Here is a 14,525-nt window from a genome sequence, read left to right on the forward strand (position 1 = left end):
TGGGTGCAGCTATAGCTTCAATCCACTTAGACACATAGTCTACAGCTACTAAAATATACCTGTTTCCTAAGGATGGTGGAAAGGATCCCATGAAATCTATACCCCATACGTCAAAGAGTTCTACTTCCTGAATGTTTCTTAGAGGCATTTCATCACGTCTTGAAATGTTTCCAGTGCGTTGGCATCTATCACACTTGACAATGAAAGCATAGACATCACGCCACATGGTAGGCCAGAATAGGCCAGCTTGAAGAATCTTGGCGTATGTCTTAGAGGTGCTCGCATGTCCACCATAAGGTGCAGAATGACAATGCGCGATAATACTATTTACCTCCTCTTTTGGAACGCAGCGGCGAAAGATGCCATCTTTACCCCTTTTGAAAAGGAGTGGTTCGTCCCAATAGAAGTTTCTCACATCGTGGAAGAATTTCTTCTTGCGGTGGTAGTCAAGATCAGGGGGTACTATATCAACAACTAGATAATTAACGAAATCTGCATACCAAAGTACGTTACTTATTGCTAAGGAATTTTGGGGGTGCTCATAAAGATCTAGGTTATTATCTTCAATGGTTTCTACTTTAGCTATTAGTCTATCATAGGTGAAATCATCATTTATGGGTATTAGTTCAGGTTTTAGATGTTCTAGCCTAGAAAGGTGATCGGCTACTACATTCTCAGTGCCTTTTTTTATCTCTTATATCTAAATCAAACTCTTGTAGTAATAGAATCCATCGGAGTAATTTGGGCTTGGCATCTTTTTTACTTAATAGGTAACGAATGGCAGCATGATCGATGTAAACAATAATTTTTGCTCCTACTAGATAAGATCTAAATTTGTCTATAGCGGAAACTACATCGAGTAATTCTTTTTCGGTTGTTGCGTAGTTAAGTTGGGCAGCATCTAAGGTTCTACTGGCATAATAAATGGCATGTAATTTTTTATCTTTTCTCTATCCTAGAACGGCTCCAACTGCATAATCACTAGCATCGCACATTATCTCAAAAGGTTCCGACCAATCGGGAGGTTTCATAATGGGTGCAGAGATTAATGCTTGCTTTAAAAGATTAAATGCGTCATTACATTTTTCATCAAAAATGAATTCAGCATCTTTCATTAAAAGTCCGGTTAATGGTTTTGTTATTTTGGTGAAGTCCTTAATAAAACACCGGTAGAATCCAGCGTGTCCAAGAAAGCTTCGGACTTCTCTGATGGTTTTTGGGGGTTTTAGGTTTTCTATAACTTCTATTTTAGCTTTATCTACCTCTATACCTTTTTCGGAAACTATATGTCCTAAAACTATTCCTTCGGTCACCATGAAATGACATTTTTCCCAATTTAGCACGAGGTTCACCTCCACGCATCTCTCCAGGATTTTCTCAAGGTTAGCAAGACAATTGTGGAAATCGAATCCGCAAACCGAGAAATCGTCCATAAAGACTTCCATGATACCATCTAGGTAATCTGCGAAGATTGACATCATGCAGCGTTGGAAAGTTGCTGGGGCGTTATAGAGGCCGAAAGGCATTCGTCTGTAGGCAAAAGTTCCATAAGGGCATGTAAAGGTAGTTTTTTCTTGATCTTCTGGGTGAATAGGTATTTGGAAGAATCCAGAGTATCCATCTAGATAACTGAAGTAAGAGTGTCTGGCTAAATGCTCCAACATTTGGTCTATAAATGGTAAAGGGAAATGGTCCTTCCTAGTTGCTATATTTCATTTTCTATAATCTATACACATCCGCCATCCTCCTTCTAAACGTTTTGCTACATGTTCGCCTTTATCGTTTTGCACGACCGTGATGCCTCCCTTTTTAGGTACTACATGCACAGGGCTCACCCACTTACTATCCGAGTTCTGGTAGATTATACCTGCCTCAAGTAACTTAAGAACTTCCTTCTTAACAACATCACTCATTATAGGGTTTATTCTTCTCTGATGCTCCCTAGAGGGTTTTGAATCTTCTTCTAGCGAAATCCGATGCATGCATACGGATGGGCTTATACCTTTCAGGTCAGAGATATTATATCCTAAGGCTGAGGGATGTCTTCGTAAAACGTCTAAAAGTTGGTTCGTTTCCTCATGGCTCAAGGTAGCACTAACTATAACTGGACGGTTCATCTTTTCATCGAGGAACTCATATCTCAGGTTCTTAGGCAGTTCCTTAAGTTCTAAGGTTGGTTTCTCAGGGCATGGCATAGGATCTGGAGTAAGGGATAAACATTCGTAAAGGTTATCATCGATGTAGGGTTCTTTAAAGTCATCATCTTCCTTTACGGGGGTTGATGGTAACTTAATTGTTTTTATAATTTCTTTTTGTTCTAATTCTCTAACACATTCATCAATGATATCTAAGGCATAACACGAGTCTCCCATCACAGGTGCCATAAGAAATTTCGAAAGTATAAATTCTATTTTCTCGTCACCTACCTCAAATGTCAACTTTCCTTTCTTGACATCTATTATGGCTCCTGCAGTTGATAAGAATGGTCTACTTAGAAGGATTGGTATATCATTGTCCTCTTTGATGTCCATGACGGAAAAATCGGTAGGGATAAATAGTTGACCTATCCTAACAGGAACATCTTCTAAAATGCCTATCAGATATTTAACAGATCTATCGGCTAACTGAAGTGACATCTTAGTGGGTTGTAACTCTCCTAAGTTTAACCTCTCATAAACTGCTAGAGGCATTAGGCTCACACTAGCTCCTAAGTCTAGAAAAGCTTTATCGATGACATGATTACCTAAAAGGCAAGGAATGGAGAAATTTCCAGGATCTTTATCTTTCTTAGCTAATTTGTCCTCGGAAATAGCATTACATTCCAAAGGCTTCGAATCGTCAAGTCTACGTTTGTTGGTAAGGATGTCTTTCAGAAACTTTGCATAAGAAGGTATTTGGGTGATGGCTTATGTGAAAGGGATTTCTACATGAAGCTTTTCTATAACTTTAATAAATTTTTGGTACTGTTTATTGATCTGGGTTTGTTTGAGTCTTTGCGGATATGGTATAGGTGGTTTATATGGCGGGGGTGGTACGTAAATTTTATCTTTAGGTTCTTCTCCTTTCTCTCGACCTTCCTGGTTTTCAGATTCCTCTGGTTCTTTTACTTTGTCCGGGGGTTTGGAACATTCCTTAGAAGTTTCGGGTTCACTCAATCTTGGGTTTGGTGGCTCATCATAAGCGTTCCCACTTCGTAGGGTAATGGCATTGGCTTGTCCTCTCGGATTTTGTTGAGGTTGTCCAGGGAATTGTCCTCCAGGTGTAGTCTGAGGGGCTTGGTTTAAAGCTACCTGAGACATCTGGATTTCAAGCATCTTGGTATGAGTAATCAATTCATTAACATGAATGTTTTGGTTCATGAACTCCTTGTTTTGTTGGGTTTGAGCGGTGATAAAAAATTTCATAATTTTCTCAAGGCTCGGCTTTGGTGGTACAGGTTGCATAGGTTGATTTGATCTTGGGGCTTGATAACTAGGTCTCGGAGGTGCATTATTTTTGATAGGGTTATTGTTTTTATAGGAGAAGTTAGGGTGATTCCTCCATCCAGGGTTATAGGTATTCGAGTATAGGTTCCCTTGGGTGTAGTTCACTTGCTCAAAGTGGGTTTTGTTCAATAGACTGCATTCTGCAGATTGGTGTCCTTGGGTTCCATATATCTCACAATCCGACGAAACTGCGGCTACAGTATTCGGGTTCGTATACATATGCTCGACTTTGAGGGCTAATGCGTCCATTTTAGCTTGCATCATGTATATAGAGCTTAGTTCATGGACTCCTCCTTGGGCTTCCTTCTTCTCAACTTGTCGCTCGTTCGACTCCCCATGATTGATGGTTTTGAGCCATGTCTTCGATGAGGGCACTAGCTTCAGGGTAAGGCTTGTTCATCAGAGCACCGCCTGCGGCAACGTCGATGGTCATCTTTGTGTTATGATGAAGTCCATTATAGAAGGTTTGAATGATTAACCAATTTTCTAAACCATGATGTGGGCATGCTCGTAACAACTCTTTATATCTCTCCCAAGCTTCGAACAACGATTCTCCTTGGTTTTGGGTAAATCTAGTTATATGGTTTCGAAGAACGACGGTCTTACTCGGGGGAAAATATCTAGCAAGAAAAACTCTTCTAAGGTTATCCCAAGTCGTAATGGAATTGGGTGGAAGGGAATCTAACCATGATAGGGCTTTATCTCTGAGGGAAAAAGGGAATAATCTTAAACGTATTGCCTCAGGAGAAGCTCCATTGGTTTTAAAAGTATCTTCTAATTGAAGAAATATTTTTAGATGTTGGTTAGGGTTCTCGGTAGCGAGACCCGCGAATTGTCTCTGTTGCACTAGTTGCAATAGGGATGGTTTAAGTTCAAAATTATTAGCTGGGATGGTTGGGTTTACTATACTAGAATTAGGTTCTTCATTAGATGGTTGAGCGAAGTCCTTAAGAGGTCTTTGGTTTTGATCTTCGGCCATAGCTCTCTTAATTCTATGAATGAATAAACGTGTGCGAGCGTAACGTTCAGGTTCCGCCAGAGGGTTTACTAAGCTTAAACTTTCGGTACTGCGAGTTTTTCGCATTGACCGGCGGAAAATAACCTAAGTCTAAACGATATAACAACAGGAAAATGAAATTTGACGAAATTGGTCCCCGGCAACGGCGCCAAAAACTTGATGCGTGCTTTTCGCAAGTATACGAACGCGTCAGAGTAATATAAAAGATTGTCGAATCCACAGAGACCAAGTGTCAAGCTATCGTTATCTGTTGTTATGGTGTTTATCAAAGGTAGTCAAAATAGGTGTTCTTCGTAGTGTGCAATAAAAAGTAAAGTATTTAAATAGATTTAATTAATAAAGACAGGGTCGAATGTAATTCACATAATCAATTGATAATCCAAGTACTTGCTAATAGAACTACTTATGGGCAATGTTTCCTACTTTGAAAAGAACTAATTTAATAGGAACTGTCGCTTTCGTGTATTCAGAACCGAGTTGTACTCCCTAATCAAACCCTCTTATTGTCCCTTATAAAAAGGCGCGCATTGCGTTAGAGTAGTAAACCTATTTTTAAGAAATATAGTATCTTGACTAAGTTGAAAAGTATTATAACCTGGACTTCTTAACCAAAAGAGGTTCTTACGAACCAGACTCTAAACTTATAAACGCGTCCGAAAATAGTTTTAAAATCTCTTTTCTTCTTAATGTTAAAAACTTCTAATAAACTAAACAAAGCGCTTTCGCTGTTTTTGAAATAGTTAAAAACAATTAAGTTTATAAAGACGTTTGACGACTTTCGATCTTACCCAACGGAATTGAAGTGCGGGAAAACTTAAGTTGAAGGTTAAAATAGCCCTTAAGTGTTTCTACGGACAATTGTATGGATTATCGGTTCAATTACGATCCTTACATTCTAACCTTTTAGATTTAGTTAGACATGGTAAAATAAAAGTGCATTAATTTAAATAAAAGTAGTGCGAGTGCGGAAAGTAAATAAAAGTAGTGCGAGTGCGGAAAGTAAATAATTTAAAGCGAGTGCGAGGAAATAAATAAAGTAAAAGCGAGTGCGGGAAATAAATAAAGTAAAAGCGAGTGCAGGAAATAAATAATTTAAAAGCGAGTGCAGAAAATAAATAAAGTAAAGACAAGAAATAAAAACCTGCTCCAATCGGAGGGCTGAGTAAATTGCAATGCGGAAAAGAAAATGGCGGCAGGATTAACTTCCTTCCAAAGTGCTCCAAACTCGATTACAGACTCTATCACAGACTTGATTACACAATTGTGGTAACACTCCAATGCGAAGCGATTACCACTGTAAAATACTGAATATATGCCTAAGTGAAACAAAGTGGCTTCTGAGTTTGCCTCTGTTCTAAGTTTGGATGATTGTAAAAGTGAATTCTCGTTTCTATTTATAAGCAAGTAAAAAGATGGAAATGACTTGGATGCCCTTCAACTTGAAAATAGGAGGGAACCGTTTTTCCTCTTGTGGCGCCCGCCACAAGGTCAAAGTGAGGCGCCTTAGTGGATGTAGTGGGGAAACGTGAGAGTTGAGGGAAGTTGAATTTGACACGTCATGGCTTGGTCGGTGGCGCCCGCCACTGGGTAGGCCATAAGCACAAAATGCTGAATTTTAGGGTTTTTAGCCCTTTTTCACTCCTTTTCTCAATCGGGCTCCGATTAAAGTAAAAACCTGAAAACAAAGGAAAACACAGTAATAACACAACAAAATGACAATAAAACAACAAGAATGCATGTGAAATCGGAGTCGAAAATACGTAAATTTTTGTGTTATCACTCATCTTTTTGCTTTGCTTAGGACTTAGCCTTTCTTCTTCTTCTCTCCACTCTAACCCAAGCCAAAACCCTTTTTGTGCAACCATTTAACTGTTGTTTTCAAACATTAGAAACCTAAGCCTCATGCTTTTGATTTTCAAACTTTCTTTTCATAATACTTATTTTGAATTGAACTTTTAAGTCAACTTTGACCATTTCTGTACATACTTCTAATTGGTAAACATAACCCATTCAAATGTCTTTTGTGGTTCCAATGGCCACTTTCTTAATCAAAATCTTTCATAACCTTTAGCTATTAGGTTTGAGTTATCCTTGTGGTAGATGTAATACTCACCTATATCCTTAGTGATGGACAATAAGTCTTCCATGCTTATTATAGGGTTAACCCCTCACTAGCATGTTGAAGTTATCCTCACATGGTGGATTTGTGGTTTGGTTGAGTTTTCTCCCTTTGATGACAAAAGACCTTAAGGATTTTGGATCCCTCAATTCACCAACTCATTTTGAAATTTTTACCCCGAACTACGAGGTTTTGATCCTAATCTTTTTTAAGATGGTACGTAGGCAATGGGTTTATCCATTCAAACACATAAAATGTAAATAACTTGTATATTCTCTTCTCATCTCTTCAATCATGTTTGCACAAACAAATTCTCATAAAGACAACAACCTTACAACAAGTATGAAAAGGGCTCCCTAGGAGTACCTAGGATGTTTTGGGTGCCTAACACCTTCCCATTGCATAACCAACCCCCTTACCCAGATCTCTATTTCTTTTACTAGTTTTTGTTAAAAACTATTAGGTTTTTGTTCGCTTTCTAACCATTCCTTTGGATAAATAGAAGTGCGGTGGCGACTCGACTTGTATGATTTACCTTGGAGTTAGTCAATATCTCTAATGGCAACGAATACTCCGCTACAGAAAAGTGGCGACTCTGCTGGGGAAGCTTTTTGCCTAGTGGGTTTTGCCAACTTTTCATGTTTGTTGTATTGTATTGTTTGGTGACATATTTTTGTGCAATTTGGGATTACTGTATTGTATGTAATGATTGAATTGCTTGAATATTAATTCCTTGTATGCTTGGTGATCTTTGTGAGATGAGTTCTATACCCGAACTCGAGTGCACTTAGGATAGGAGAATGGCATAGTCTTGTTGACTTGTATGGAGTTATTCCTTAGCAAGTTGACTTGCAAGCCCATTCACTTGGTGGAGGTCATGTTGGGATCAATAATGTCACACAAGTAAGTTGTGGTTAGACATTACTCTTTCCAATATAGACCTTAGAAGCCAAGGACCTTAGTTTACCAAGCCCATCTTGGCCTATTTTTAGGATGTAGTGCGAAAGTCGTTCGAGTGTAAGATTTGATACGATTGTTACGCGATACTACACTCATAAGAGTCTCTCTTGAGAATATTTTTGGAATACGAGTAGTCGTTTCTCCGATAATATCCAAAAGATGGGATGATGACTATGGGAACCTCTTGTAGAACATGTTTGGCAGGTTTAAACCATAGTACATTCCCTTTGGGTGGTTCTTAACCGAGACTCCATGCTCGTGACTTACAACAAACCCTTAATTCATGGTTGATCCGTTCATATATCTTTAATATCAATGGAACTTGGGTGTTGATAAGGTGTAAACCATAATCCACCAAAATGGATGATTGATATTAAGGATGATATGATCCATCCCATGACCTTTGTTTGGTGTACTTTGCTTAATCATTGAGTGTGATTGTTGCATTCATGCATTCATGCACCCATTTGCATACATATCATCAAAATAATGAAGAAAATTTTCAAGGAACTTAAGGGGTTTATTTGCAAAATTTTCAGACATGGAAAGACAAAGAAGGAATACAAAGAAGTACAGCTTCAGGCAACCAGATCTGAAAGAGTTAAGGAATCTGACATCCTATGTACTAGATCCCTTGCGTTTCAAAGCTCGTTTTGGGAAGCTTCTTCTTCTTCTGACTACTCAGGTGGATGAAGGGTTGATGAGTGTCTTGGCGCAGTTTTATGATCCTTTGTACCGTTGCTTCACGTTTCCGGACTTTCAGCTTTTGCCTACCCTTGAGGAGTATGCTTATCTTGTGGGTATACCTATCCTGGATCAGTTGTTGTTGTTGGTATAAGCCCTAGAGGCCAATACTTTTGGTACTTGTATCGAATTATTTATTAATAATAAAAGGCATTTTCTTTATTATGGTTGAGTAATAAAGTCCCTGGAATTGTGGATCCCATTGGTCTCTATTATGATAACAATGGTGTTATCGCACAAGCTAAGGAGCCTAGATCTCACCAACGATCCAAACACATACTTAGACGTTGTGTGAAAATATGTAAAGTACCTACACTTGACAATATAGCTGACCCACTGACAAAGCCTCTTGCGCAGAAGAAGCATGATGGCCATACTAGATCAATGGGCATACGGGGTATGTCTGATTGGCTCTAGTGCTAGTGGGAGATTGTTGGTATAAGCCCTAGAGGCCAATACTTTTGGTACTTGTATCGAATTATTTATTAATAATAAAAGCAATTTCTTTATTATGGTTGATTAATAAAGTCCCTGGAATAGATAGTCCGTTTAATGTATTAAGTGTGACTTAATCATGAGAACACATTAAACATAAGGACACTATTCTTAAAGTATCCGTAATTGAGCTTTAGTGTGAAGTGCGATAACATTAAAGCATTAAGACTATTATGTTTGTAGACTGATGATCACATCTCATGGATCATGGATAAAGAGTTATTAAGTCTTAAACATAGGTATGAATATTAGGAGTAATATTTATACCGGATTGACCCGCTATGAGAATACTATATAGAAAGTTATGCAAAGTGTCATAAGTTATTCTCATGGTGATAATAGTGTATACCACTCTTCGACCTGAAACCATTATGGATCCTAGATGTAGATTCGAGTGCTTTGTTGCTGATCCAACGTTGTCCGTAACTGGATAACCATTAAGACAGTTGATGGGTACTCCACAAAGCAGGCTGAGGGACATGAGTGTCCTAGATGGAATTTGCCAATCCTGCGTAACAGGATAAATGTCTATGGGCCCAATATTGAACTGGACAAGGGTGACACGGTCTATACCTTGTGTTCAATATAGACATAAGGGCAAAGGGGTAATTATGCACATAATTATTATCACAGGAGGTTTTGTCAGATCACGTGACATTTTCGTGACTTGGGTAGCAGTGATGTGTTGCTAGATACCGCTCACTGTTTATTATGTTAAATGCGTGATTTAATATAATTGCCAACTCCGCGAAAACCTATAGGGTCACACACAAAGGACGGATTGATGAGAGATAGAGTAACTAAAGAACACCGTAAGGTACGGTGCACTTAAGTGGGAGACAAAATATGGTAAGGTACCAAATACTTAAGTGATTTTGGGCATATTATAAGATATGGGCCAAAATACACTTAAGTGGGCTTTTTAGCTTGAAGCCCACACAAGTGGTTCTATAAATAGAACCCCTTGGGTAGAAGCATTGTCACTCCAATCCACTCAGACAGAAATTCAAGTAGAGACTTGGAATTTTGTTTCCCTCTTTCTCTCACTCAAAGCCTTCATTCATAACAGCTAGCACTGCGATTGAAGGAATCCGTTCGTGTGGACTGAGTAGAGACGTTGTCATCGTTCAACGTTCGTGATCGCCCCGTGGATCTGTATCAAAGGTTTTGATCATTATCAGAGATCTGCACCAAAGGTTTGAATCGCCACAAGAGGTAATGATTCTATCACTGATCATGCCCATTCGTAAGGATCACTAAATGGAGAAATTTTTAAATTCCGTTGCGCCTTGGATGGCTATTCTCCAACAGTGGTATCAGAGCCACTTACGAAACCATGAATCTGATAACTGTTTTTGTTCTGTAATAATATGATTAAAGACAGAATGAATCAAAGGTTAAATTGAGATCGATCAAGTTACATATATGTGATATATGTAATTCTGAAGCAAAATACATTATATATGATATAGTGTTCTCGTTTCGTTCATTCAAACCCTCGATGATTGTTTTCCTTTGAGCGATCAATGGTCGTTTGCTTCTTGATCCGACATTAGTATGGTGAAGCAATGACGCGTTGATCAATCATACTGAATTAACAATCGAGATGTGTTTGACGGTCTGAAATTGGTGCATCAGGGTTAGTGACGGCACAAGGGTTGTGTTGTCAGAGAGTTATGCGATTGGGGTTTGATTGCACAAGAGTTGTGTGTTCTAAACACTTTTCCGAACAGTGTTAACCGGTTAACGCGTATGGTTAACCGGTTAACGTAATGCGAAATATTTTTTTTTAATTTTCAAACAGTGTTAACCGGTTAACGCATTTGGTTAACCGGTTAACGCAAGGCAGAAAAGAATTTTCTAAAAGTTTTCAAACAGTGTTAACCGGTTAACGCATATGGTTAACCGGTTAACGCAAGAAAAAGTTGACCCGTTCGGCTAGAAAAAGTGCTTTGAAGTATCAAGTGTTGATACGAAAAACGACGTCAATTTTAAATGAATTGTTCATTAAAATTTTCGAGCAGGGGCGCTGCCCCTTCGACCCCGACTAACTCTGCGTAGTGTGATCGGTCGTCAAAATTTAATTTGATTTTAATTAATTAAAGGAATTAATAATAATAATAAAGTGTTTATTATTGTCTTGTGGTGATCGGTTATGGCCTTAGTTTTCCTTTGTTTTGTTTTGGGTTTTTAAAATACGACCTGCGTGTCGTGCCTCTCTCTTAATCTCCCAAATGTAACCTCTTTTCTCATCTCACTCCCTCGTATGTAAAACGAGTTTCTTTTATGTAATGTAATGATATGAAGAAAGCAAAGAAGTCAGTGCCAAAGGAGGACAACCTTGAAGATCTTGCTTGGAGAAGCTTATATCATTGTTAGGTTAGCTTAGGTTCTCTCATTGGCTTGGGAGAACAATTGCGCTAGGGGCCATAACTGTTTCATTTTGTTTGTATGTATGTTGATGCATGTGAATGTATGTTGATGCATGTGAGAGACGGTTTATATGATAAACAAGCCGGTGAGATCAGAAAAATTGCAATTCCCTCAAATTAAATATTAAGTTTATGCTTTCCAAGTTTTAACACTCATCAAGACTAGTAATGGATAATGTAGGTTTCGCCTACGCGAGGTGCATGATCTATATATTAGTAAGGTGCGATGGGATAATTGTAATATCCAACTGTTAAAACAATGGGTCAAACTTAACTAAACAAATTATAATAAGATTATATATATGTTTAGAAGCAAGAGTTGGGAACGATCCATATGATGGATTGGAATAAGGAGTTATTCACCCAACTGAAATTTTCGAGAGTTGTATGAGATACAATTGGAAGGAGTTCCTACCTAAATAACCTAGTTTTGTGTAATCCGCCTACGCGGACTTAGAACGAAGTGAAATATGGATCTCGACCCACTAGAAAATCTTCCAACGGGATTTTCTGAATCAAATGATGAGGGTCATTTGTTTTGAATAAAATAGTGGGAGCATATTTAATTAAAGGCCTAATTGAATATGTCAATGATACTTATATTTTCATTAATCCTTATGTAGATTACCATGACAGCAAACACCTCTAACAACATCCTGCGATCAATCCTTGATAAGGAAAAATTGTCTGGGACAAATTTTCTAGATTGGCACCGAAACCTGAGGATTGTCCTCAAACATGATAAAAAGCTGTATGTCTTGGAGACACCTGTTCCTGAAGAGGAACCTCATAGTTCTGCACCTAAGGCAGAAAGACATGCTTATAAGAAGCATGTCGATGATGCCAATGAAACTGCTTGTCTCATGCTGGCTACCATGAACTCAAAATTGCAAAAGCAACATGAGAACATGTCAGCGTTTGATATGATCGAACACCTGAAGTTGCTCTATCAAGAGCAAGCAAGGCATGAGAGGTTTGAAGTTTCAAAAGCCCTTTTTCAAAGCAAGTTAGCTGAGGGAGCCCCTGTAGGTCCCCATGTACTCAAGATGATTGGGTATGTGGAAAACCTTGAGAGATTGGGTTTTCCCCTCGAAAAGGAACTTGCAACTGATTTGATCTTGCAATCGTTGCCAGATAGTTTCAGTCAATTTGTCCTAAACTTCAATATGATTGATATGGACAAATCTCTTCCTGAACTGCTCGCCATGTTAAGAACTGCCAAGCAGAATCTGAAGTCAAAAGGGAAGTCCATTCTGATGATCGGAAATGGAAAGAGACAGAACAAAAGTCCCACTAAGCAGAGTGATAAGGGGAAGGGCAAGGAAGTTGCCAATCCCAGATCCACTGCTGCTTTGAAACCTAGTGGAGGCATAGCAAAAGAAGGCACCTGCTTCCATTGCAGTAAGACCAGACACTGGAAGAGGAACTGCCCAAAGTACCTGGAAGATAAGAAGAATGGAGTAGAGACCTCAACTTCAGGTATTTTTGTTATTAATTTATCTACTTCTGCATCATGGGTATTAGATACTGGATGCGGTTCTCACATTTGTACAAATGTGCATGAACTAAAAAGGAGTAGAGATTGGGCAAAAGGTAAAGTCGACCTAGGAGTTGGCTATGGAGCAAAGGTTGCTACTTTAGCCGTAGGAACTTTTGTATTGACTTTACCCAGTGGTTTAATAATTCAGTTAGAGAACTGTTATTATGTACCTGTAATTAGCAGGAATATTATTTCCATTGCTTGTTTGGACAAGTTTGGTTTTTCATTTATAATAAAGAACAATTGTTGCTCAATTTATTTGAATGATATATTCTATGCTACTGCACAAATGAACAATGGACTATATGTCCTTGATCTTGAAATGCCTATTAATAACATTAATACAAAAGGGTGAAACCTAACGAGTTAAAACCAACTAGGTAAGAATATTAAAACTCTTCGATCAGATCGAAGTGATGAGTATTTAATCCTAGAGTTTGATGACCATCTGAAAGAGTGTGGGATCCTATCCCAACTTACTTCTCCTGGAACATCCCAATGGAAGGGTGTATCTGAGAGAAGAAATCGAACCCTGTTGGACATGGTCCGATCCATGATGAGTCACACCAATCTTCCAAACTCCTTTTGAGGATATACACCATTGACATCAGCTTACACACGTAACCGTGTTCCATCCAAAAGGTTGAAAAAACACCATATGAGATATGGAGTGGTAAGAGACCACATATGTCTTACATGAAGATTTGGGGTTGCGAAGTTTATGTGAAACGACAAATTTCAACTAAGCTTGAGCCCAAATCTGACAAATGCTTATTTGTGGGGTATCCTAAAGAAACAAGAGGATATTATATCTACAATCCATCTCAGGGCAAAATGTTTGTCGCTCGAACTTGAGTTTTCCTAGAAAGGAATTTTATTTCCAAAGGAATCAGTGGGAGGAAAGTAGAACTTGAAGAAATTCAAGAATCACAAAGTATCGATACACCTATGGAGGAATTAGAGCAGGAAACACAAGTAGTTGTGTAAGAGCAACCTGCTCAAATAGAACAAGACCAGCGTAGGTCAGGCAGGATACGTCACCTACCTGAGATATATGGATATCTGATCAAGGAGATGTATTACTCATGGATCAAGATGAGCCTGTGACCTACTCATGGAATCTTCGTTTTGATGAAACAGTAAAACTGTATGGATTCATCAAGAACGAAGATGAGACTTGTGTCTACAAGAAGGTTAGTGGGAGCATGATCGTATTCCTGGTATTATATGTAGATGACATATTACTCGTTGGAATCGATATCCCTACCCTGCAACAAGTAAAGTCTTGGTTGGGGAAATGCTTTTCTATGAAGGACCTAGGTGAAGCAGCCTATATATTAGGAATCAGAATCTATAGAGATAGATCACAAAACTGCTTGGCCTAAGTCAGAGTACATACATAGACAAAGTGCTGAGACGCTTTAATATGAATGATTCCAATCTGGTTATGTGTTTTGCTTAAATGGTGGCAATGTGAGCTTGAAAAGTTCAACGCAAGATGCAGTTGCTGATTCTACAACTGAGGCCGAGTATATTGCTGCCTTAAGTGCAGCAAAGGAAGCTGTTTGGATCAATAAACTTGGCATAGTCCCTAGCATTGTGGATCCCATTGGTCTCTATTATGATAACAATGGTGTTATCGCACAAGCTAAGGAGCCTAGATCTCACCAACGATCCAAACACATACTTAGACGTTGTGTGAAAATATGTAAAGTACCTACACTTGACAATA

At 38.6% G+C, this 14,525-nt stretch overlaps 1 non-coding gene across 1 annotated transcript; it reads left to right on the forward strand.

Moving 5' to 3' along the window:
• Positions 1-3,973: 3,973 nt before the first annotated feature.
• On the forward strand, positions 3,974-4,080 carry LOC127077882 (small nucleolar RNA R71). Its single transcript, XR_007787648.1, has one exon. It is a non-coding gene; the product is annotated as a small nucleolar RNA R71 (small nucleolar RNA).
• Positions 4,081-14,525: the final 10,445 nt, after the last annotated feature.

Source organism: Lathyrus oleraceus, chromosome 4 (assembly GCF_024323335.1).
Source record: "Lathyrus oleraceus cultivar Zhongwan6 chromosome 4, CAAS_Psat_ZW6_1.0, whole genome shotgun sequence".
Lineage (NCBI taxonomy): Eukaryota > Viridiplantae > Streptophyta > Magnoliopsida > Fabales > Fabaceae > Lathyrus > Lathyrus oleraceus.